The sequence below is a fragment of the Pinus tabuliformis genome, chromosome 9, assembly GCF_031772625.1.
Source record: "Pinus tabuliformis cultivar Carrire ecotype Pingquan chromosome 9, CPIR1, whole genome shotgun sequence".
NCBI classification, from domain to species: domain Eukaryota; kingdom Viridiplantae; phylum Streptophyta; class Pinopsida; order Pinales; family Pinaceae; genus Pinus; species Pinus tabuliformis.
Window position 1 is genome coordinate 69,328,785 of NC_142307.1, and position 27,483 is coordinate 69,356,267.

Here is a 27,483-nt window from a genome sequence, read left to right on the forward strand (position 1 = left end):
TTATTTATTGTGTGTTGTTGTATGGATGGTGAATATTGGTAAATATAAATGAAAGCATATAGATAAGCTAAGTTAATCAACTAATATCGGGTTACTAGTAAGGATTTGGGTAATAACACTATTTGACCCGCGAGTAGGGTTGCACGAAGGTACCATCACCGGCTACGAAGTATTGATAAGTGCACATAGCGACGTGCAAGCATGGTTGAATCACGGACCATTAGAAAACATCAGACATCTCCAGGGTGCAGAAACCTAGTTCTAGCACCCTCACATACTACTTCAGGTGAGACGTCATTCCGCGCTCTGTGGACTATTTCCGAAAGGGCCAGTAGTAGTGGGATTTGTTTGGCTAAATCATCTTTGAACCTGGGTCAGGCCCCAACAAGCCAACAACTTTGTTATATGAATGCAAGTAAGAATATATGTTTACGCAAAGATAATCATAATGCATGTTGAAGTTATCCACTACTTAAGCTAGTCTGGGTAAATACAACAGTAAGAGTACTTACAGAGGCACGTAAGTGTCTGACTCACCTATTTACAGTACGTGAAGGATGATCGCAAACCTTCGTGACGATCTCGAAGCCGAATAACAGAAGTATATTGATAAGCCTTAAAAAGCTTATTGCCTACGTGAAGGAAGGTTTAGGGTATAAAACAACATCACTACCATCTAAGGTTGCAGAAACTTGGTTCCTACATCCCCCCATACTACTTTGGGTGAGACTTTAGTCCACACTCCGTGGATTGATGCCAAAAGGGCCAGAAGTGTAGGGATTTTCTTGGCTAATTAATTTTGAACCTGGGTTAGGGACCATCAAGCCAACAAATGGTTATGTTGCCAGCAGAGTGACTCAAGGGAGAGTCACCAGATTTGTGTTGGGGGCATGTTGGGAATGGGTCCCCTATGGTCAATTTTGGGGTTAAAATCCCAAGTTTTGGGGCTAAAGGCCCAAGTTTTGTATAAAGAATGCAAATTCTCTACATTTTATGGTCGTGGAGCATGAAGATGTAAAGAGTCATCAAGGGCTTCTGCCCTTAGTTTAGGTAACTCATGTCAACTTTATGAGATCCACCCTTGGTCCACGAACCATGGGCTTGTATAAAAAGGGAAGTCTTAGAAGAGTCTAAGGCAGTCTTTAGTCAATAGTGGATGTTGATGAATCTAATGGGTTTGTGAGAGATAAGAGTGAAGATTCCTAGCGTAGGAGAGAGTCTATGTAGATGTGTGTGCAGAGGCCTAGGGTAGAAGTGTTGTTGGGAAAAGTATCCAATTCGGAATGCCCCTATCCCACTCTAAGGTGTGATAGTGCCTTAGCAACAAACGAGGTAAACTAATTGAGTATTCTTCTTTATGAAATGTAAATGAGGAAGAAGGATGTAACTAACCTGTGTCTTCCGCTAGTTTGTCGATCCAATCACTCCTCTCTTCAGTGGCTCTCAGCTCCTTGCTCCTTCACCGGCCCAGCTTCACCGAATTCCTGCAAGATCACAAGAGAGTGAAAATACACGAAGATACAGATATACATTCATAAAAAGCTCAAGATCAGATTAAGCTAAACATGTAAGCATAACAAAACATCAGTGGTACACAGCATGTAGGAGAAACTCAAATAGTTTATTGATAGAATAAGAAAGTCCAAGAGGAGATACAACCAAGTGAGTTCTGATCCAGCATCTACCTCCCAGCAAAGGAATCCCTTCCTCTCCTACAACAAAGCATAAATCACCCAATGTACTAATCTCAATCTCAAACCACCAGCAATTCTCTGCAAAGTACAAAATTCCAGCCTCCTGAACCTCTGGGTGAGAGATCCATATATAGATGTAAGCAGTGAGGATGAGTCAGCTTCTGTTTTGACTTGTGGCTTATCTCTGTCAGTTCTTGCTTCCACTTGGAGGTTGAGAGCCTCTTACTCATCACTAGTCGAATTCATTGAGGCAAGTGTCATTGGAGAAGATTCTGGAAGCTTCCAGGGTCTTTCCACCTCGTTGAATGAGCTTGCCATTTGTCATTTCCCACTCAGCGCACCCTGGTAGTGCTTCCACCTGCGTTGCAGTGCACCTAGCTAGTGTAGGCTCTGCATTTCAACGCAGGCAGCTAGTGGAGCCTCTGAATTGATCCTGAATTGACTGTTTCTGAGTGGTTTTTGGTGGAGAACTTATGGGAGAAGCTGTCATTGGTTGACCTTGTTCCTTTAGGAGCTGTAACAACATCTTTAGGGACTTTGGATCCCTTGAATTATGGACATTTCATGCTTATAGCTGTAAGGCACAAAAATGTCTATAACAGTTGCCCCCTAAAGTATGAGGCCGTTTATCGGGTGAAATTCTTTATTAGGAGGATCCGAAGTTCATTCAGTGCTGGCAGGAGACCTGTAATAAGATACAATACAATACATTATTTTTCATATTGGTTTCATGATCTAGCTGAGGCGGGCATTCCCATGCTCAGCTTTATAAATTCATTTTTATGTACATAGGACAGACAATTGTCTGATGATAGACTGATGATCCTGCTGAAATCATCATCCTTTGGTAGGATGATTGTCTGTGCTGCAATGCTCTACATGTCAATGTCTTTATTTTTTCTAAATATATATCGCAGCCCGGATGGATGAAACTAGATCCGAGGTCTTCAAACTCGTCCGATATTCACTCTAAGTACAAGTCGATCCATGTGAGAAATGTTCTGAAGTCGAACACGGAAAGACATCGCTTGATTACCGGTCAATGATGTAAACCGTTAACAAGTGCGAGAGGAACCACCGATAATGATAATGACCCTCAAGGTACTGCAGTACAATTCACGTGGTGTGAATAAAGGACTTGGCGTCGAACACCATGCAAAATCTTTCGGTCGAAGGTCATTGATGTATACCTGTCGCCGGAAGTGAGAAACTTGCCATTGAGGCATGCAAGCTTCAAAGTACTGAAGGGGGTGTCCCTAGATCGACTTCTTGGATAATGAGCTGATGTCGACAAGAAGCGATCCGTCAAAGGAGGGCCTTACTGTATCCCACATCAGTGACACGGAACGGAGCAAATGATTTTGATGGAGGTGAAAACGATCTGATGATATATGGTTTAGGGTGGCGGTCATGAAAGAATGAAGGATAATGTATGGTAGTGGATGGGACACGGTTGACTTCTCTGGATGACTTCTCTTGAACATATCGGCGACACTTATGTGATGGATTGGTAGCATTTACCCCAAAGGTGGATGGTATGGCGAGACCATGGTGATGTGACCGGTGAATGAAACAACCCAACCCGACTCTGGCACGGAGTGGAAGTGTCATGTTCAAGAGCGACTTGCTACCAATAAAGTTCTTTGAGTTTCTTCCCAATTTTTCCCCAGTCATTGCTGACCAGTACCTCTTTATTTTTGTCAAGCTTGAGGAGGATAACATATGCTTGTTCTGTAATTTTCCCTTCGGGCAAACCCATCGCTATGTTTTAACGAGCCTAGCGATAGTGAAACTCGTTCTCGTCTAAAGACAAGTTTGTCGCTATTTAATGTTTTTAATGAGTCTAACGACAAAGATAACTCGGTCCTTTTCATTTTTAGAGAGTCTGAAAAGGTACATAAAGTCAACTCCGAAAGTCCTTTTTCGTCATCTAATCCCTTAAGTCCGAAAAAGTATAAAACAATACAGAAGGGATGAATTTTCGATAGTTTTAACGAGCCGAACAAAACAAGCGCTCGATCTTTTTGTGCAATAATCCCTCAGGTCCAAAAAGATTAAAATCTAGAGGAGGGATAGCACTTTCGGTCGCTTTAACGAGCTGGAAGGCCAAAACTCAGCAATCTTTTCATATTTTACGAGTCAAATGAAAAGAGCTTAAAGAAGACTCGTCTTTTGAGGAACGAGTGATAAAAACGGGTAGCAGCTGATTCCAGGTAAGGGTTGGAATTTTCCAATCACGGCAGTGTCACAAGGATGGCTAGTGAAATCACTCTTCGCAGCTGTTCCTCAAAATGGGTAAACAATCAATATGGAGGTGAATGATCGGCCAAATGAAAAGTGGAGGTGACGGTGCAAACACGACCAAGGCTTTAATGGCTGATAATGTTACATTCACGGTGGTTATTTACCGGAGGGTAGTTCATTTTTTAACGAGCTTAAACGCGGAAAAACACTGCTCGGTCTTATGTTTATTTTTTAACGAGCATGAACTATGTGCTAAAACTACTCGATTATCCAGTCATATGATAAGAATGTCTCATGTAAGATTCCATTTTTTATGGAGCTTGCGCCTTACCAAAGCTATGCCCCGCATCCTTTCTTTATGCAAGTTAGGAAACGATTAACCCAAAAAATAGATAAATAACCGCTCTTTGCTTGCACTCCGAAAGGTTTGCATGCCCCCAGGTATAAAACAGAGTTTCAAGGTTACCTCTACTTCACTTCCGCTAAAACAATTGTTTTACCGAGAGAGACCTACCTCTTTCAGGTTACCCAAAGATTGTCCTGTTAATCTTTCAAACAAAACACTTCTTCGGCGATATCTACCGAGATATACAAAGGTGAGTGACAACGAGTTCCAAACACATAACTTTAACAAGAGAATCTTATTCCAGAACAACCCCACTTCCAACCACGGACGGGGTACGGACTAGTCATATTCTCCCGCGGAAACCTACCCTATACCAAAAGTTTTCCTGCCGAAGCAGACCAGGACGCATGCCCCCTGGGTTCCAGTCATATCCCTTCGAATTACTCGCGCTCATCGGGAGGACGGACCGTGGGTTGAGACATTTCTTGCATGAAGAGACCATTTAGGGATGGTATATGACTATTTGCGATGCGTGATTCGGGAAATGAAAGCTGGTCCACGAGCTTGACCACTCTTTCTTCGTGCGGAAAACACATTACTCTAAAGAGTGAGGAGACGATGGCTCCCATGCAATATATATAGTCTCGTCCAAGGAGTAGGTTATAATCCAAGGGTCCTTGAACGACCATCACGTTCATTTGAACGGTCTTCCCTTTCAATGTTATGGGCACATTGGGGAGGATCCCTAAAGTTCAACTGGTTCCTTTATCAAAGCCTGTCAGATTTCTCATTTCAGGCGAAAGCGCTGGCGAACCAAGTGCTTTCCAAGAAATAGAGGAAAGGATACTCACAGATGCCCCCTCATCAATGATGGTGCCAGCCATGACCATTCTGTATATTTGGACGATAATTCTGAATGGTATGCTTGCTGGCAAACGAGGTCTGCCTAGTTGGTTCCAGTCGAAGGAGACAACTAGGTTGCTTGGTGGTGGGACCAAGTAGACGGCCGGGTATCGCTCTGACGAACTTCCTTCCTGCGATAAAGGAATGGGGGGATTGCCCCCATGCTCGTCGGAGTCTGTGTTGATGAAGAGAATTTGGATGGTGTCATCTTTATCCTCTTCAGTGACTGTATCATTCGAAGATAAATCCTCTGAAGGCAAGACCGGGTCAACTGCCGCCTCGACCTTTTGACTTTCATCGGGTATGGATTCAGCTGGTTCATCTTCAATGACCAGCGCTTCAGCTAACCACTTGAGCGGACCAGCTGGATTTTCAACTAACGAAGGACTCGGAAAGATTTTTTTATATCCAGGAGGAAGTCGTAACGGTGAAATGGACGATCATCCAAAACTCTTTTCGCTTCGTCTAAGAAGGGACAACGATGGATGGCATGATTGCCTTCGCATAGTCTACAGGGGGATCTAGCTCTCCCTTTTTGTCCAAGGACTTCACTTTCGCTAGTTGATGGTATGCATTCAACATGGCTATCAGAGGTTGATGCCACCGGATTGTGCAAACGGGGAGACCAGTCCCTTAGTATCCGAGGGATGCAGGGATAATCTCTGTGGAAGTGGTTTCCCTTGCATATGACACATGGCGATTTAGGCCTAGTCAGTGCTGTGTGTGGATTTTTGTTAGACAACACTTGTTTGCCCCCAGTCGCTTTTGGCTCCTTCTTCTTCTTCTCTTTCTTCTTCTTTTCCTTCTTCTCCTTAGGAGCTTGGTTTTTTGTTTTACCAGTTCCGTCAAGCGATGAGGAAGGAGGAGAGGAAGAATTAGAGGAAGTAGAAGGCTGGTGGGCAACTCTAGACTGGTTTAACTGTAGATTCGACTGTTCAGGAATAGTGGTGTTCTGAAAGACATTGGTTGAGAAGAGCCATACCGGCAAGCCAATTGTCAGTCCTGGAAGCGACAATGTGGCCATATGGGGCGCACCAACATCTCCCCAAGAGGAGAAGGGACTAGGATTTCCACCAAGGGGAATTCCTTGGTTGGTGGGCTCCATTGTCTCAACCTAAAGATCAACGCAGGAAAAAGGGGTGATTGTTCCGTTTAAAATAAATTTTAACGACGCTTTAGACACAACTTGCTTTTTCAATTTTAAAGAGTCGAGAAAAAGCAAAAGATGACTCTAGTCGCCTTCGATGTTTTAACGAGCCCGAAGTGACAAATGCTCGGATGGACTTTTTCCATTATAGAGTCTGAAAAGGGCCAAAAGGAACTACTCTGGATTTCTAGGTAGAGGGTGTGCCAAACTTTTCGCAAAACTGCAGAATACTTTTTAAGGTACGGGCGGTCAATCTTCCTGAATGTTGTGTTCAGCGCATTGCGATCAGTAGGGCAGTCGACACGGCTTCCTAAGGATAAAGGTTTTATGCCTATAGGGGTCTCCCAATATATACTTGATGATACATGGGAGCACAATCCATACTGGCACTATCGTCTCTCAGGAGGAATCACCCAACCATCAGCGAGATCGACAGTCACCAGGTTTTACGACGCTGGAACACGTCTCTAGCCTAGACCTCTATGTTGTGCGTTAAGTTACAAAGCATTGTTAAGTTCATTCAATTTATTTTAGGTTGATCTTTCTTAGAAGTTTTCCTTTTTGGATCACCACGAGATGTATGATACAATTCCTAAATGCAGTCTAAAGATGATAAGCAAGCTTTTATATCTTTTCAACAATGAAAATCCTAGCTACAAGGGGAAAAGGAAGACACAAACTTTTCTCAAAGAGCATAGAGCACACTGTAAATGCACTTTTCCTAAATCAACATACAAACTATCAATATGCAAATGCACAAATGCATGTATTTGTTTTCGCTTTCTTAATATTGATGCCTAAAAAGAAAGCTGTTGTACAAATTTGAATTCGATTTCAAGTGAAAACATAAACAAGTTCCTTTTTCGAAATCAAAAAGACGATTACGACACTTTATGATTTACTTGTTTCGACACTAGAAATGCATAAATTCAAACCAAACGACAAAAGTAAAAGCTCAATCAACTGTGAACAGCAAACAAACTCACTCCCAAGATCAAAACGACACTTACGACAGGTCTAGATCTAAGGGCGACAGTATGACTAGTTTACTTTTGTAATGGGAAACTGCAAATGATGTAACAAATACACAAATAACAAATACAGTTTCTTTATACAACTGAGGCGAAATTGAGGCAAAGAAAAGGGGTTTCAGATAGGTACACTGACTGATCACAGGCTGCAAAACAGAGATAAAACTGAGCAAAAGGAAGCAGGGAACCACAGCTGCACAAGGCAAGGACTGATCAGCGCACCCTCAGCACAGAGAAACTGAACTTCAGCGCAGATATCCTTCACGGGACCTATGTTGAAATGCAGAACCTCTTCACAGAGTCTGCGCTGAAGCAGAAACGAGAATTGTCTCTGGGTTCTGGGTCACGGTTTGCAGTTTAATCTACAGTTTTTGGCTGGATAAAAGCTATCAATTATGTACAATTAGGAGGATGATTTAAAGGAGGACTAAGATCTATCACAAAGGGCTGTTAGAGCACTTGTGGATCAGTTTGTTAAGATCATAAAAACAGGCCCAGTGAGTGGACTAGAGTGGCAGATCTCTACTTTGCATTTGAAAATGGCAAATGCATTTCGATTCGGCACTCCTGAGTTTATGAGAAGAACAACAATAGAAACACAAATAAACTAACAAGATACGATCCCCAGCGGAGTCGCCAATTTTTTGTTGGGAAAAGTATCCAATTCGGAATGCCCCTATCCCACTCTAAGGTGTGATAGTGCCTTAGCAACAAACGAGGTAAACTAATTGAGTATTCTTCTTTATGAAATGTAAATGAGGAAGAAGGATGTAACTAACCTATGTCTTCCGCTAGTTTGTCGATCCAATCACTCCTCTCTTCAGTGGCTCTCAGCTCCTTGCTCCTTCACCGGCCCAGCTTCACCAAATTCCTGCAAGATCACAAGAGAGAGAAAATACACGAAGATACAGATATACATTCATAAAAAGCTCAAGATCAGATTAAGCTAAACATGTAAGCATAACAAAACATCATTGGTACACAGCATGTAGGAGAAACTCAAATAGTTTATTGATAGAATAAGAAAGTCCAAGAGGAGATACAACCAAGTGAGTTCCGATCCAGCATCTACCTCCCAGCAAAGGAATCCCTTCCTCTCCTCCAACAAAGCATAAATCACCCAATGTACTAATCTCAATCTCAAACCACCAGCAATTCTCTGCAAAGTACAAAATTCCAGCCTCCTGAACCTCTGGGTGAGAGATCCATATATAGATGTAAGCAGAGAGGATGAGTCAGCTTCTGTTTTGACTTGTGGCTTATCTCTGTCAGTTCTTGCTTCCACTTGGAGGTTGAGAGCCTCTTACTCATCACTAGTCGAATTCATTGAGGCAAGTGTCATTGGAGAAGATTCTGGAAGCTTCCAGGGTCTTTCCACCTCGTTGAATGAGCTTGCCATTTGTCATTTCCCGCTCAGCGCACCCTGGTAGTGCTTCCACCTGCGTTGCAGTGCACCTAGCCAGTGTAGCCTCTGCATTTCAACGCAGGCAGCTAGTGGAGCCTCTGAATTGATCCTGAATTGATTGTTTCTGAGTGGTTTTTGGTGGAGAACTTCTGGGAGAAGTTGTCATTGGTTGACCTTGTTCCTTTAGGAGTTGTAACAACATCTTTAGGGACTTTGGATCCCTTGAATTATGGACATTTCATGCTTATAGCTGTAAGGCACAAAAATGTCTATAACAAGAAGTCTGCAACTAAGTGTGCAGACCCCTGCAGCTGTATGCGCGAGGTAGTTAGAGTCTGTAAAGGAGATCTGAACATCAATAAAGAGAATTATTCTGGAATTACCTGTGTATGAGATATTTTAATTCTATTATGAATGCATGTGAATATGTTATGTTGAATATTGGGTTTATGATTTAATGTTGTATTGATGCACGAATCTATGTGTTTTACTTTGTTATATGAATGCAAGTAAGAATATATGTTTATGCGAAGATAATCATAATGCATATTGAAGTTATCCACTACTTAAGCTATTCTGGCTAAATACAGCAGTAAGAGTATTTACAGAGGTGCATAAGTGTATGAATCACTTATTTAGGGTGCAAAAAGGACGATCGCAGACCTTCGCGAAGGTCTCAAAAGCCGAATAAGAGAAGTATATTGATAAGCCCTAAAAATCTTATCAGTCTGCATGAAGGAAGGGTTAGGGTATAAAATGACATCACTACCATCTCAGGGTGTGGAAACTTGGTTCTTGCATCCCCCCATACTGCTTCGGGTGAGACTTCAATCTACGCTCCACGGATTGATGCCGAAAGGACCAGTAGTGTAGGGATTTGCTTGGCTAATTAATGTTGAACCTAGGTTAGGGCCCATCAAGCCAACAAATGGTTCTATTGTTAGGATCGGGATATGCATAAAGATATGTATGATGTTGCATCATTGGAATCCAACTAAGAAGGAGATCGAAGATTCGTTGGATAGAAAGATCCATGAATTTGTGGTACAAGAGAACAGGAATCCACGATTGATGAAAGAATAGTGGTTGGATAGATATCTGTACACAGAGATACATGAGATCTTGTTTTGTTCCTTCCTGGTCAATTATATGAGTGGATCGCGAAATTGGCAGATGGCCAAGGAAGGTGGAGGCTTGACAGTCCAATAGTGTGGACCCCGGAGTTAGTGCGGATGTTTGAAGGCTCTGAAGATAATATCGCACACGTTGTCGATTATTGGCTCGATCATATCATAGGAGGATTCGTAACAGAGTTCGTGGTCAACACCTTGGTTAGTTATAGCGTAGCATAGTGCCGCTTCTTCAAGGGGTCGAGAGGTAAGTATTTAAAGTCTTTAAATACATGGATTAAAATGCTCTTGTGTGAAAAGAAGGTTATGCAGCTACCTTGATATTTGGGGCTACGCGAAGTGGAAGGACATTCAGGAACAAAGGGAAAACTGGCCTTGAATATAGCTCATTGATTGAACCTCCTTTGAGTGATGACGAGGAAGCAGCACAGGCTTCTCCACAGAGCGTTGTTCAACTAATAAAGCAAGGGTTTCCATGAATACCATAGTCACCCACAGTGCCTCCATCTTCACCTCCACTGCATACACCTTTGCCTACACCACTTCCATCTCTGCCACCATTCAGTATGGCGAACTCAGTAAAGATACCTATGTTCAAGGGCTTGGGAAATGAGGATCCGAACCTGTTTTGATTCATCCCGAAGGCTGTACAGGAAGCTCATGGTATCACGGATGATAAAATGAAGAAAGCAATGTTGGTTAGTGCTTTGAAGGATCATGCACTAACGTGGTACATTAAGTACTGCACTGATAACCTGACATCCACATTTGTGGATATCCAAACCGCACTGAATAAGGAATTAAGCAGGCCTAAGTTTGAAGCGCAATCGATTATGGGATTCAAAGAGATCATGATGAAGCCTGGCGAGACACCTTGGGATCTGGATCGGAGATTGAAGTGTACAATCCATGAAGACAACATGAATTTGATAGATGAGAAGCACCGCAAATGGTTTGTGGCTTCACTCCTGCCTCATCTAAGAGTTGCGCTATCAGAGTAAAAGATTGAGACCCAGGCGGAAGCCCGGGAAATTTCAATGAGATTGCATGAGACACTGATACAAGATTCTAATTTGGGGGTTTATCATATTCATGTGTAGTTGCAGAACCTTTGCCTTAAAATGCAAAGTTTGAAGAAGGATAGAATAGCTCGGCCAAAGGTACGTGAAGAAGTGTGGTGCCTGAAGTGCAAATGTCAGGGGCATGAAAAATATCACTATCCAATCTTCACAAATTATGTTGTAGCAGGGGAACCATTGCCTCTGAGGCTGGAAGCTCTAGCAGAGCCAAGTACAGGGCTCATGCTATGGTATGCTATCTATCAGTTAGCTGGAAAACATGCGACAGATAATTGCCATTTGCTGCAAAAATTTGTACAGACACCGCAATAGCTATTTTGCAACTTCTGTCAATCTGTGGGTCATGATGAGCGCAATTGCCATAGTTACGAGTTAATTATGGATAGAATGCCCACATATAGGGTGCAGGTAGAAACCAAAACTCTAGACCAAGGTGCTGGGGAGCATGAGGTGAATATCGGGGGTGCAGACAAGGCCAAGGTGGAGGAGGACCTAGTGGAGGTCGGGGACAGGTCATTTGTTACAACTGTGGAGGACCAGGACACTATGCACTAGACTACCTGAATCCGATGCATCTGTCATGCCTCTATTGTACTCATTTTGACCATGGAATTGAAGATTTCTTGGTATTGCCAGCTAAGATACGTGAAAATGGGGCGCAGCCTCCGCAGCCGACTTAGAACTTGCAGATGATGAGCACTGAGCCTCGCGAAGAGGATCCCAAGGTAAATATTGTGCTACAGAGTGGGATGACGACTAGCAAGGATAAGGGTCAGCCTGAAGAAAGTGAATGGATCTGCAAATCTCCAGAAAAGGAGGTCGAATTTGATCTGAAGCACGCACGGGTAGCATTTATGGAAGAAAAGAAAAGCTTCATCGAGGCCTCTACCTCAGGAAGTCAGGAAAAGCCAGCTGAAGAGATGGACCCTTCCATGCTTACTACTTTCTTGGAGACCTGTATGAAGCTTTTGCATGACAACAAGTTTGTGAAAGGACTACAAGAACTGATAAATAAGTGTGATGGGAAAGAAAATGCTCCTAATGGACCGTGCATAGTCAGGAAGATTGGTAAGCATAAGGCAAGAAAGGGGCATGAGATGAGGCTCACTGTGTAGATAGGAGAATACGAGATGGATCAAGTGATTTTGGATCAAGGGTCGGATGCGAATATCTTGCCTAAATAGACCTGGGAGAGGATGGGTAGACATGTGCTACAGTGGTATATAATTCAGTTATGAATGGAAAATCAACAGAATATCATCCCCATGGGAAGATTGTAGGGAGTGATAGTTGATATTGATGGTGTGAGCAAATTGGTTGATTTTGAAGTTATAGAGATTGTGGATGACAACAATCCCTACCCAGTGCTCCTTGGAATCGATTAGGCCACTGACATGAATTGGGTAATCAATTTGAAGAAGCAGAAGATGATATTTGAGAAGAAATCACTCCGCATAGTAGTGCCCCTTGACCCTGTAGAAGGACCACGCTATACTGAACCGGTCTGTGATTATGAAAGAAATGATGATCTGGAACAGATTTATAAGATAATGGCATGAGATTAGGATTGGGTGAATCCGACAGTATATGGACGCATTGCTTGGGACCGTGAAAGTCCCTGCACATCAGATTCAGATGAGGAGTTGGAGCACTAGTAGAATCGACTGCATGAAGTATCTACACTATGCTATAATATGATGACCAAGTCATTGCACTGTGTGTCATTAAAGGTAAGAAATCTACCTTACTATGATGGTTTAAATAATGTTGATAACTTTTTGGATGAATTCAAAAGGGAAGTGCCAGAGGAGCATCGCTTCCAGGCTTTGGATTGGGTGCTGCGGACTATGCCTGCGAGATGGTGGGGTACGCAAAAAGATATTTTTGACGATTGGCACATATACAAAAAGATGATGAGATTGCGGTTTGGTCACCCACAAGTGTAGCTAACAAAGAAGTATGATGGAAGGAATGGCACATGTGATCACCTGGCCAAATGGACTAAGGTTAATGGAGCAGAGCCTCATCCTGAATGGGTACATCTATTTTGTCATACTTTGGATGTAATACCGATGAACTAGTACGTGGAGATAAAGCTTCACCATGGCACTGAAGAATGGGACGTTTTTCTACAAGGATTCTTGCTGACATTTAAATTTGAGGATGGGTTTGAGATTATTAACGAAGCATTGTAGGAAGTTAAGGCAACAATCTTCAGAGTACCGCAGGACCCCCTAGATTTAATCTAACTAGATTGGACCACCCACCTGAGACACGTGCTGGAGTACTACAATGTGACTGTTGAAGAAGAGGACAAGAACCCAAGGAACATTAACATCCTAGAGATTGAAGGCCACTATGAAGTTGAAGGACCACAAATTGAAAATCCAAATATCATCGCGTCGCTAAAAACAAGACAAGTAATCATTGGGATAGAGGCAGAGCCAAAGTTTGCAAATATTGGGGACTACTGGGATGATGCAACAATAGACCTAAAGTTCTTAGACATGAAGGAGATAACAGGGGACCTGGGACTCATGAAAATTACACTAAAACCAGATGTGAAGCCAATCAAGCAGAGGTCTTATTGCCTCAATCCGAAGTATAAACAAAGGGTCCACATAGAGTTGTATAAAATGATTTCAGAGGGTATCATTGAACCGGTAGAAGAGTCTGATTGGGTAAGCCCACTGGTAGTTCAGGACAAGAAACAAAGGATGAAATAAGGATATGAGTAGATCTCAGGAAGTTGAATTATGCCTGCATAAATGATCCATTTCCAACTTCGTTCACTGATGAGGTGCTGGATAATGTAGGAGGATAGGAGGCATATTCGTTCATGGATGGGTTCTCGAGGTACCATCAGATAAAGATCGCATCGAAGGATAGAAATAAGATGACCTTCACCATAGAGTGGGGTTGCTTCCAGTATAAAATAATTCCTTTTGGGTTGAAGAATGCACCAACGATATTTTCACATGTGGTCATCGTGGCATTCAAGGATTTCATTCACAAGTTTTTGGAGGTATACTTCGATGATTGGACGGTGTTTGGGCTCGTAAAGCGCCACATAGCTAGTCTATGCTTGATGTTGGGTACCTTCCAGAGGTATCATATTGCGCTCAATTTGAAGAAATTCTTGTTTTGTGTCTCTTTTGGGATCTTACTGGGTCATGTGGTATGCAGACAAGGCTTGATGGTAGACCCTACTAAGATCGGATTATAATTAATTTGGAGGCACCAAGAAGTTTGAAACAACTGCGTGCAATGTTGGGGCATGCAGGATACTATAGAAATTTCATCAAAAGCTATGCCCAGACTATCGCTCCAATGGAGAAGCTGCTAAAGAAGGATGCTACATTCTGTTGGAATGAAGAGTGTCAGCAAATCTTAGATGTGTTGAAGGAAAATATGGTCATCACACCGATCCTAGTCTTCCTAGATTGGAAGAAGGAATTTCATGTGCATGTGTATGCATCATGTATTGCATTCGGGGCAGTATTGACAAATGCCAGTGAGGGAGAATTGGATCATCCTATAGCATTTGCAAGTAGGAAGTTGTCTAAAGCTGAGAAGAATTATTCGACAACAAAGCGTGAAGGGTTGGCCATGGTGTACGCACTCCAGAAGATCAGACACTACTTGCTAGGCAAACACTTTAAGATGTATACAAACCATTCTGCATTGAAGTACTTCGTGAACAAGCTTGTGTTGGGGGGGGAGATATGTAGATGGTTGTTGCTATTTCAGGAATATGATTTTGAAGTTATCGTGAAGCCAGGGCGATTGAATGTTGGACCAGATCATCTATCACGCATTGAAATAGGAGAGGAACCTACTAATTTGGAGGGAGGACTGCTTGACGCGTAGCTCTTTGTAGTACATGTTGTGGACAATCACTTTGCAGATATCATACACTTCCTGACGATAGGGACGACTCCAGAAAGGTATACTAATTAGCAAAATAATGAGCTAGTGGTGTGCGTGGAAAAATTTTCTGTCATTGCAGGGCATTTATATAAAATGGGCTCAGATGAAATTATGTGATGTTATGTACCTGACTTTGAATGAAACAGCGTCCTTGCTGAAGCTCATGGAGGAGTTGTGGGAGGAAATTATGCAGGAACAGCTACAGCACAACATATTTTACGCATTGGGCTATGGTGGCCGATGCTTCATAAGGATTCCAAGGCTTATTGTAAGGCATGTGATGCATGTCAAAGGATGGGTAGGTTGTTATGGAGGAATGAGCTGCCTATGAACCCGCAAATATCATTATAGCCATTCAAAAAGTCGATAATTTAATTTATAGGACCAATTCAGCCTCCAGGAAAGAATATGGGTGCATGGTACATCATCACCGTGACTAAGTATTTGACCATATGGGCGAAGGCGCAGCCTATGAAGGACTATATGGGGGAAACAACAGCAAAGTTCACATTTGAGTATGTACTAACTAGATTTAGTTGCACAAACATTTTGATGAGTGATCATGGTACGCATTTCCTTAATGAGACAATCAACACGTGGATGAAGGAATTCCAATTTTATCTTCAGAAGAGTACGCCATATCACCCGCAGGCTAATGGGACGGTGGAAGTGTTTAATAAGATATTATAGAACGTGCTGACAAAGGTCTGCCATGCACAAATAAATGACTGGTGTTGTGGGGAAAAATGCCTATGCAGGACGATCCTATCCACCTAAGGTGTGACAGTGCCTTAGCAACAAACAGAGACAGCTATTCTGGTTTCTTCCTTTATGAAATGTGAAAGAAGAGAGATCAATAGACTTACCGGTGTCTTCCGTTTGTCCCTCGATCCGGTCTCTCTTCTCTTTGGGAGTTCACAGCTACTTGCCTTCTCACTCGCCCATCTTCAACAGGTTCATGCAAGATCGCAAGAGAACAGCTACTTGCCTTCTTGCTTGTCCAGCTTCAACGGGTTCCTGTAAGATCACAAGAGAACAGCTACTTGTGACAAGAGAAGAACACTACAAAAAGACATATATTCACATTCATAACTAGTTTAGGATTAGAAATAAACTAAACATACTAATGCATTCATACATCAAAAATACATCAGCATATAGGAGAAACCAAGATAGCTTTATTGATGAATAACAAGGTTCAGGAAGAGATACAACCCAGAGGGCTCCAATCCAGCATCTCCTTCCCAGCAAATGGAATTCCTATCTTCACCCCCTTCAAAGCATTAAGCACCCAATGATTCCAATCTCAAACCAACAGCAATTCTTTGCAGTAACAAAATTCCAGCCTCCAGATCTCATGGAGGAGAGATCCATATATAGATGTTTGGAGAGAGGATGAGTCAGCTTGAGATCTGACTAGTGTCCTCTCCCTCTGTCAGTTCTTGAGTCCACTTGGAGGTTCTTGCTTCCACTTGGAGATTTGGAACCTCTTACTCATCACCAGTCGAATTCCCTGAGGCAAGTGTCATTTCGGAAGCTTCCTGGGTTTTGACACCTTGAGAAATGAGCTTGCCACTTGTCCATTCTCGTTCAGCGTAGGTAGCCAGTGTTCCCTTTGACATTCAACGTAGGTAGCCAGTGTTGGCTTTGACATTCAGCGCAAACATCTAGTGTAAACACTGAAATGATCCTGAATTGACTTGTTTTTGAGCAGTTTCTGGTGGAGAACTTCTATGAATTGCTGTGGTTTGTTAGCCTTGTTCCTCTAGGGGTAGGAACAACATGTTTAGGGACTTTGGATCCCTTAGATTATGGACATTTCATGCTGAATGTTGTAAGGCACAAAAATGTCTATAACAGTTGCCCCCTAAAGTATGAGGTTGTTTATCGGGTGAAATGCTTTATCAGGGGGATCTGAAGTTCATCCAATGCTGAGAGGAGACCTGTAATAAGATACAATACAATACATTATTTTTCATACTGCTTTCATGATCTAGCTGAGGCGGGCATTCCCATGCTCAGCTTTATAAATTCATTTTTCTGTACATAGAACAGACAATCGTCTGATGGTAGACTGATAATTTTGATGAAATTATCATCCTTTGAGTAGGATGATTATCTGTTGCAATGATGTACATGTCAATGTCTTTATCTTTCCTGAATATATATCGCAGCCCAGATGGATGAAACTAGATCTGGGGTCTTCAAACTCGTTCGATCTTCACTCTAAGTACAAGTCGATCCATGTGAGAAATGTTCTGAAGTCGAACATGGAAAGACATCGCTTGATTACCGGTCAATGATGTAAACCGTTAACAAGCGCGGGAGGAATCACCGATAATGATAATGACCCTCAAGGTACTGCAGTACAATTCACGTGGTGTGAATAAAGGACTTGGCGTCGAACACCACGCAAAATCTTTCGGTCGAAGGTCATTGATGTATACCTGTTGCCGGAAGTGAGAAACTTTCCATTGAGGCATGCAAGCTTCAAAGTACTGAAGGGGTTGTTCCTAGATCAACTTCTTGGATAATGAGATGATGTCGACAAGAAGCGATCCGTCAAAGGAGGGCCTTAATGAATCCCACATCAGTGACACGGAACGGAGCTAATGATTTTAATGGAGGTGAAAACGATCTGTGACATATGATTCAGGGTGGCGGTCATGAAAGGATGAAGGATAATGTATGGCAGTGGATGGGACACGGTTGACTTTTCTGAACGACTTCTCTTGAACATATGGCGACACTGATACGATGGATCGGTAGCATTACCCCAAATATGGATGGTATGGCGAGACCATGGATGTGACCGATGAATGAAACAACCCAACCCAATTGTGGTACGGAGGAAAAGTGTCATGTTCAAGAGCGACTTGCTACCATCAAAGTTTTCTTTAGTTTCTCCCAATTTTTCCCCAGTCATTGCTGACCAGTACCTCTTTATTTTTGTCAAGCTTGAGGAGGATAACATATGCTTGTTCTATAACCTGCCCTTCGGGCAAGCCCATCGCTATGTTTTAACGAGCCTAGTGATAGTGAAACTCGTTCTCGTCTAAAGACAAGTTTGTCACTATTTAATGATTTTAACGAGTCTAACGACAAGGATAACTCGGTCCTTTTCATTTTTAGAGAGTCTGAAAAGGTACATAAAGTTAACTCCAAAAGTCCTTTTTCGTCATCTAATCCCTTAAGTCCGAAAAGTATAAAACAATACAGAAGGGATGAGTTTTCGATAGTTTTAACGAGCGGAATAAAACAATCGCTCGATCTTTTTGTGCAATAATCCCTCAGGTCCAAAAAGATTAAAATCTAGAGGAGGGATAGCTCTTCCTGTCCCTTTAACGAGCTGGAAGGCCAAGGACTCGGCAATCTTTTCATATTTTACGAGTCAGCTGAAAAGAGCTTAAAGAAGACTCGTCTTTTGAGGAACGAGTGATAAACAGGGTTAGCAGCTGATTCCAGGTACAGGTTGGAATTTTCCAATCACGACAGTGTCACAAGGATGGCTAGGTGAAATCACTCTTCGCAGCTGTTCCTCAAAATGGGTAAACAATCATATGGAGGTGAACGATCGGCCAATGGAAAAGTGGAGGTGACGGTGCAAACACGACCAAGGCTTTAATGGCTGATGATATTACATTCACAGTGGTTATTTACCGGGATAGTTCATTTTTTAACGAGCTTAAATGCGGGTGGAAACATTTGCTCGGTCTTATGTTTATTTTTTAACGAGCATGAACTATGTGCTAAAACTGCTCGGATCTTGCATTTATTTTTTAACGAGCATGAACTGTGTGCCAAAACTGCTCGATTACCCAGTCATATGATAAGAGTGTCTCATTGAGATTCTATTTTTTTTACGGAGCTTCATCTCACAAAGCTATGCCACGCATCCTTTCTTTATGCAAGTTAGGAAACGGCTAACCTAAAAAACAGATAAATAACCGCTCTTTGCTTGCACTCCAAAAGGTTTGCATGCCCCCAGGTATAAAGTATGATTTCAAGGTTACCTCTACTTCTTTTCCTTCAAAACAATTGTTTTAAAGAGAGAGGCTTACCTCTTTCAGGTTACCCAAAGATTGTCTCGTTATTCTTTCAACAAAACACTTCTTCGATGATGTCTACCGAGATAAACAAAGGTGAGTGATGAGACCCGCCCTCTCACATAACTTTGACAAGAGAATCTTATTCCAGAACAACCCCTCTTCCAGCCACGGACGGGGTACGGACTAGTCATATTCTCTCGCAGAAATCTACCCTATACCCAAAGTTTTCCTGCCGAAGCAGACCAGGACGCATGCCCCCTAGGTTCCGGTCATATCCTCCCGGATTACTCACGCTCATCAGGAGGATGGACCGTGGGTTGAGACACTTCTTGCTTGAATAGACCATTTAGGGATGGTACATGACTATTTACGATGCGTGATCCGGGAAACGAAAGTTGGTCTATGAGCTTGACCATTCTTCCTTCATGCGGAAAACACATTACTCTAAAGAGTGAGGAGACTATAGCTCTCATGCAATATATATAGTCTCGTCCAAGGAGTAGGTTATAATCCAAGGGTCCTTGAACGACCATCACGTTCATTTGAACGGTCTTCCCTTTCAATGTTATGGGCACATTGGGGAGGATCCCTAAAGGTCGACTGGTTCCTTTATCAAAGCCTAATAGATTTCTCATTTCAGGAAAAAGCGTTGGCGAACCAAGTGCTTTCCAAGCAATAGAGGAAAGGATACTCACAGATGCCCCCTCATCAATGATAGTGCCAGCCATTACCATTCTGTATATTTGAACGATAATTTTGAATGGTATGCTTGCTGGCAACCGGGGTCTACCTAGTTGGTTCCAGTCAAAGGACACAACCAGGTTGCTTGGTGGTGGGACCGAATAGACGGCCAGGTATGACTCTGACGAAGTTCCTTCCTGCGACAAAGGAATGGGCAAATTGCCCCCTTGTTCGTCGGAGTCTGTGTTGATGAAGAGAATTTGGACGGTGTTGTCTTTATTCTCCTCTGTGATGGTATCATTCGAAGATAGAGACTCTGAAGGAAAAACCGGGTCAACTGCCGCCTCAACCTTTTGACTTTCGTCAAGCATGGATCCAGACGGTTCATCTTCAATGATAGGTTCTTCGGCTGACCACCTGGGCGGGCCAGCCGGGTTCTCAACTAGTGAAGGACTTGGCAGGAGTTTTTGATATCCAGGAGGAAGTTGCGCTCGTAAAATCGTGTGATCTTCCAGAACTCTTTTAGCCTCGTCTAAGAAGGGACAACGGTGGATGGCATGGTCGCCTTCACACAGTTTGCAGGGAAATCTAGCTTTCCCTCTCTGTCCTGGGACTTCACTTTCACTAGTCGACGGTGAGCTATCAACATGGCTATCAGAGGTCGACGCTACCGAATTGTGAAAACGGGGAAACCAGTCCCTTAGTATCTGAGGGATGCAGGGACAATCTCTGTGGAAGTGGTCTCCCTTGCATATGACACATGGCAATTTAGGCCTGGTCAGTGCTGTGTGTGGATTTTTGTCAGACGACACTTGTTTGCCCCCAGTCGCTTTTGGCTCCTTCTCCTTCTTCTCTTTCTTCTTCGTTTCCTTCTTCTCCTTAGGAACTTGGTTTTTTGTTTTACCAGTTCCGTCAAGCGAAGAGGAAGGAGGAGAGGAAGAGTTAGATGAGGTAGAAGGCTGGTTGGCAACTCTGGTCTAGTCTAACTGTTGACTCGACTGTTCAGGAATGGTGGTGTTCTGAACGACATTGGTTGAAAAGAGCCAGACTGGCAGGCCAATTGTCAGTCCTGGAAGCGACAATGTGGCCATATGGGGTGCACCAACATCTCCCCAAGAGGAGAAGGGACTAGGATTTCCACCAAGGGGAATTCCTTGGTTGGTGTGCTCCATTTTTTCAACCTAAAGATCAACGCAGGAATAAGGGTGATTGTTCCGTTTAAAATAAATTTTTAACGACGCTTAGACACAACTTGCTTTTTCAGTTTTAAAGAGTCGAGAAAAAGCTAAAGATGACTCTAGTCTCCTTCGATGTTTTAACGAGCCCGAAGTGACAAATGCTCAGATGGACTTTTTCCGTTATAGAGTCTGAAAAAGGCCAAAAGGAACTGCTCTGGAGTTCTAGGCAGAGGGTGTGCCAAACTTTTCGCAAAACCGCAGAATACTTTTTAGGGTACGGGCGGTCGATCTTCCTGAATGCTGTGTTCAGTGCATTGCAATCAGTAGGGCGGCCGACACGACTTCCTAAGGATAAAGGTTTTATGCCTGAAGGGGTCTCCCAATATATACGCGACGGTACGTGGGAGCACAATTCGTACTGGCGCTATCGTCCCTCAGGAGGAATCACCCACCATCCATGAGATCGACAGTCACCAGGCTTAACGACGCCGGAACACGTCTCTAGCCTAGACCTCTATGTTGTGCGTTATGTTGCAAAGCGTTGTTAAGTTCATTCAATTTATTTTAGTTTGATCTTTTTAGAAGTTTGCCTTTCAAGGTTCACCATGAGATGTATGATACAATTCCTAAATGCAGTCTAAAGATGATAAGCAAGCTTTATATCTTTTCAACTTTGAAAATCCTAGCTACTAAGGGAAAAGAAAGACACCATCTTTTCTCAAAGAGCAATCAGCACACTCTAATGCACTTTTCCTAAATCCAACATGCAAACTATCAAAATGCAAATGCACAATGCAGGTGTTTGTTTTCTGCTTTCTTAGTATTGATGCCTACAAAGAAAGCTTTTTGTACAACTTTGAATTCGCTTTTAAATGACAAATACAAACAAGTTTACTTTTTCGAAATCAGAGAAGATAGAAGAGATTACAACACTTAACGATTTCCGAAATGAATACTTGTTTCGACACTTAAAAGAGACAAACTCAAACCAATAAGCAAGAGTAAATGTATAATCAACTGCAAACAGCCAATGAACTCTCTCCTAAGATCACAATCAATAGATCTGAATCAAGGGCTACAGGATGACTATTTCACTCATGCAAAGGAAAACTACAAATGATGCCACAAACACATAAAAACACTCACAGTCTTTTTGTACAAAAGGAGGTGGAATTTAAGCAGAGAAAAGGAGTTATCAGACTGGTACCTATGCTAGTTACAGGCTGCAAAAATCAGAGATCAAAACAAGGCAAAACAAAGCAGAGAACCCCAGCCGCACAAGGCCAAACTGGTTCAGCGCAACCTCAACACAGGGGTTTTGACATTCAGTGTAGGTAGCCTTCACGGGACCTGCGTTGAAATGCAGAATCCCTTCACTGGGTCTGCGCTGAAGGAGAAACTCTCGTTTCCCACAGGTTCTGGGTCACAGATTGCTATTTAATTCACTGTTTCAGGCCAAATAAAAGCAACAAGCAAGGTACAATCAAAGGGATGCTTTGAGGGGGTACTAAGATCTATCACAAAGGATCATCAAATCATTTGTGAGTCCATTGTTCAGATCATAGACAAGTCCAGTAATTGGATCAAAGCAGCAATTGTCTACTTTGCATCCGGGAAAAGCAGATGCAGTTCGATTGTTTCTGTCGAGTCTATGAAACAAACAATGCTGGAAACACAAATAAAATGACTAAAAAAATCTCCCCAGTGGAGTCGCCAATTTTTTGTGGGGAAAAATGCCTATGCAGGATGATCCTATCCACCTAAGGTGTGACCGTGCCTTAGCAATAAACAGAGACAGCTATTCTGGTTTCTTCCTTTATGAAATGTGAAAGAAGAGAGATCAATAGACTTACCGGTGTCTTCCGTTTGTCCCTCGATCCGGTCTCTCTTCTCTTTGGGAGTTCACAGCTACTTGCCTTCTCACTCGCCCATCTTCAATAGGTTCATGCAAGATCGCAAGAGAACAGCTACTTGCCTTCTTGCTTGTCCAGCTTAACCGGGTTCCTGTAAGATCACAAGAGAACAGCTACTTGCGACAAGAGAACAGCTACTTGTGACAAGAGAAGAACACTACAAAAAGACAGATATTCACATTCATAACTAGTTTAGGATTAGAAATAAACTAAACATACTAATGCATTCATACATCAAAAATACATCAGCATATAGGAGAAACCAAGATAGCTTTATTGATGAATAACAAGGTTCAGGAAGAGATACAACCCAGAGGGCTCCAATCCAACATCTCCTTCCCAGCAAATGGAATTCCTATCTTCACCCCCTTCAAAGCATTAAGCACCCAATGATTCCAATCTCAAACCAACAGCAATTCTTTGCAGTAACAAAATTCCAGCCTCCAGATCTCATGGAGGAGAGATCCATATATTGATGTTTGGAGAGAGGATGAGTCAGCTTGAGATCTGACTAGTGTCCTCTCCCTCTGTCAGTTCTTGAGTCCACTTGGAGGTTCTTGCTTCCACTTGGAGATTTGGAACCTCTTACTCATCACCAGTCGAATTCCCTGAGGCAAGTGTCATTTTGGAAGCTTCCTGGGTTTTGACACCTTGAGAAATGAGCTTGCCACTTGTCCATTCTCGTTCAGCGCAGGTAGCCAGTGTTCCCTTTAACATTCAACGCAGGTAGCCAGTGTTGGCTTTGACATTCAGCGCAAACAGCTAGTGTAGCCACTGAAATGATCCTGAATTGACTTGTTTTTGAGCAGTTTCTAGTGGAGAACTTCTCTGAATTGCTGTGGTTTGTTAGCCTTGTTCCTCTAGGGGTAGGAACAACATGTTTAGGGAATTTGGATCCCTTAGATTATGGACATTTCATGCTCAATTTTGTAAGGCACAAAAATGTCTATAACAACTGGGATGTGCGCGTACCCGTATTTCTATGGGCTTACAGAACGACTTACAAAAATATGACTAGACAAACACCTTTCAGGCTGGTTTATGGCGTAGAAGCTGTGATGCCGATGGAGTATATTGTACCTAGTATGTGAATAGCAGACTTTACAGGAATGGCCAATTGCAGAGCCCTGAAAGAAAGGTTCTCACAGCTGACAGATCTCGAAGAGGATCGATTTTTGGTTGGATTCCACCAACAAGTTCAAGAGGAGCACAAAAAGGCATGGCATGATCCACACATCAAATTTCATGCTTTCAAGGTAAATGATTTAGTATTATTGTATGACAACAATTTTCATAAATTTCCAGGAAAATTTTGGATGCATTGGTTGGGGCCCTATGTCATCAAGGAGATTACTGATGGTGGAGCAGTTCAGGTGGTGAAGTTGAATGGAGAGCCATTTCCAAGGAAGGTGAATGGCAGCCAATTGAATCCATACACCAAAGATCCATCCAGATGACTATATGATGGAGGCACAGGCTTAGTGCTCCAGGAAGTTGAAAGGAGGCACGGGACTATAAACTACACTACTTGGGTTGTAGATCTATGCAATTGGGAATTGTGTGGAAGGGAGGAATGTCACAGTATTGGCAGAAGTGTGAAAGGAGCTACACTATAGAAGGAGAGAGCATGCATGGTAGCCAGAAAGTGACCGTTATGGTCACTATTCATGAAGTGACAGTAGGAAAACAGCTAAGTGGAGCAGGGGGATGACATTTAAGATGGAATTTAAGAGCGAGATCAATGAGAAACTATCGCCAATCTAGCATTTATGAGAAAATTTTCGAGGGAACGGTCTGATTCAAATTCGAAATTTCCTATAAATTATAGATGGCCACCCAATGAAAAACACTTTGCGTTCTGAGAATTGAGGTGTTGATCTATCAGGTGCGCATGAACCTTGACTATTTTGAGGCTTTGGTGGCTAGTTCAGTATTTGAAAAGTTGCCTAAAGCAACCCAGGAGCTTCTTACTGGAATCATGTCAGCGCCCATGGAAACCACCAGTGCTGGAGGATCAATGGCATCTGAGGGAGCAACCCGGAGTTTGTGAGTGTGGAAATGCCTGCAGAAGTGCCAAAATTGTAGAGGTTGCCTAGGCCAAGGCCTACGCCACCCAAAGAGGGTACCAAGACAAAAAAGGATAAGTAGAAAGCTACATAGCCAGTGCGTGAGTTTCCAAGAAAGCACCACAAGGGAAAGCCCACTGCGTAAGAGAAAGGCAAGGTGGTAGACTTAGAATTTGAAGAGGCCACTGAAGATGTGGGTATGGGTGTAGAGGACATTGACATAGAGGGTGTAGACCTTATCTCAAAGCTACCTCAGTACATCCTTGCACCAGGGTAAGGTGAAGGTCCCAAAGGGCCCGAATGCGGGAAAATTTATGTTAAATACCCTGTTGTTACTAGACCAGATCGTGTTTGAAGTGTTGCGCTTAGCGCACATTCCTAGTCTTAAGCTAGAGGATTTGGACTTGGTAGACACAAATCGATCCCCCCACATGGCAACTGATACATTTATGACCCGTGTGTTTTATAAGGATTCTGGTGTCACCGTGTTGGAGCTGTAGTGGTTGATAAAAGGGGTGGACAAGGCAGGATTGTTAAACCTGCTATGGGTGTCGCATTACCACCGCGTGCCCATAACCTTGATGGTGATCAAACAATTGTTATTATTAGTGCACAATGGGTGTCTGTGGTTAGGATAACCGATACCCATCACATATATGTTGATCCATAGTGTCACATTGTTACCACATTCAGGGTTGAACCCGGTCATGGCATTTGGTAGAAAGACGGGCGAGCGTGACCTCATCGTAATAATGAAGGACAAATTCAAGCTCACAAAGAAACCATGTGGATACTCAATTTCCAGCATAACCGACCTGGCAGTTAAGGTCGCGACATAGATTTTGGCTGGGAAAATAATGAGGAAGTGTCATGTAGATGAATTGCCAACACCTGTTGTGTCATTAGCGGCCCAGTGCGCAAAGGGAATACAATTTAATTAGGCATGCTACCTCTGCGGTGAGTTCCTTGTGAACTACAGAGAAGCACAAGATGAGACTAAGACCTTCCATTAGGCCTGGATATTACTCTCAATTGTGTTGTTTTCATGGGAATTACCGGAGGATAGCCAATTTCATTTGGTCACGTCAAGTCTACCAGAAGCAGTGAAGTTCGCTTCGCTTTGGACCACCAAGGACTCCGCGAGGGTCAAGCACACTAAAATATTTTGGGTGCTGATGGAGGCAAGAATCCGCGCTATGATCAACTGCAAGCCAAGGCTATCCCCAACTATCTTTGAGCAATTGTCAAGATATGTGGAGTTCAAAGCGAACTTCCACTTTTTCTCCATCCAGGCGCGAAAGGACCCTGAGAAAAAATGGTATAATCTTCCATACCTGGCAACGTATGGTGCAATTGTAGCGGTCCTAGAGAGTTGGTCATGAGAATGGCGCATTGCTTCAAACTTTTCAGCTGGGTCTAATAAGTCCATTGCAAAGCAGAAGAAGGAAGAGGCCCTGCTGAAGATGCAACAATTGGCCGACAGAAGGAAAAAGGAAGCTGAGGAAAAAGCTAAGGCAAAGCACGTTGCTAAGAAGTAAGCCGAAGAGGAGGAAGAAGAAGAAGACTGTGACTCTAACAGAAGTCAGAAGTCTCCTTCGTCGTAGAAAAAGGAAGAAGAACAACAATTAGGACAAGGAGGTACACACCCAAAGACTACTCCATTCTGGGTTAAGTACACTAGGGAGCAGGAAAAAGTAGGGCCGCGGAAGAAATCCAAGGCCAACAAATCATCACTTGACCCGATCACTTTGACTAAAGGTGATATGAATGATATCAGGGACACAGTGAGGGATGTGACAACGGAACTGCTACAGCAATTCAATCAGTAGCATAAGCAAGCCTTAGTTTCCATTCAAACGAGTCTACGCGAGCTGCAGATCTAGGCCACTCAAGTGCAGACCGTTGTGGTACAGCACAGCATGGTGTCAACTAGCTTGGCACCTGGGACCTCAAAAGTAGTGGAGCTGGTCTACTCCTTGGACCTCCAAGCCATCGTGCTACCGGATGGAGCATTGCCTACAGAAGTGGAAGCTTACAAGGGAACCATCAGCGCTCTCAAGAAGGTCGGGTTAAACTTGGTTGTGCTCCCAGGTGAAGCCCTTCACACTGTGTAAGACGGTGTGATCACGAAACTTCAGGCCAGAGAGCAACGCGCACTGAATGTGATCAGCGAGAAGAAGGTTAACAATGCCCAAATGTTCATAGAAAATACTTTCATGCTTTATCTCCTTAAGAATATCATAGAGAAGAATGAGGGCACCACAACTGTGGTAGCTAAGTCCTACAGAACTGTTCCAGAGCTGAATATCCCAAAAGATGTGTCAGTTAATGCAAGAATTCAGAAGCTCACTGCAGGTGTGCACGATGCAAGGATGGAGTTGGCTAAGGTTCAGTTTGATCTAAACCTTAAGATCATGGAGCTCAAGTTGAGGGCCCAACCTTCGACTCCACCAGAAGTCAGAGAGTAGCGTGAGGCAGCTATCGAAGATGCAGCTGCCGCAGTAGATGCCACAGTGAAGAAGTGCACTTTGCTCTTCGAGCAGTTTCTCAAAATAGTTACCATCCTGTAGGAAGATCCCAACGTACAACGACTAGAAACCGAATCAAGGTAACTACAGCAGAGATATGACGAGGTCAAAGCGACAGCGTGCACCATTGCCATCACACAGAGGTTGGAAAAGTTGTAG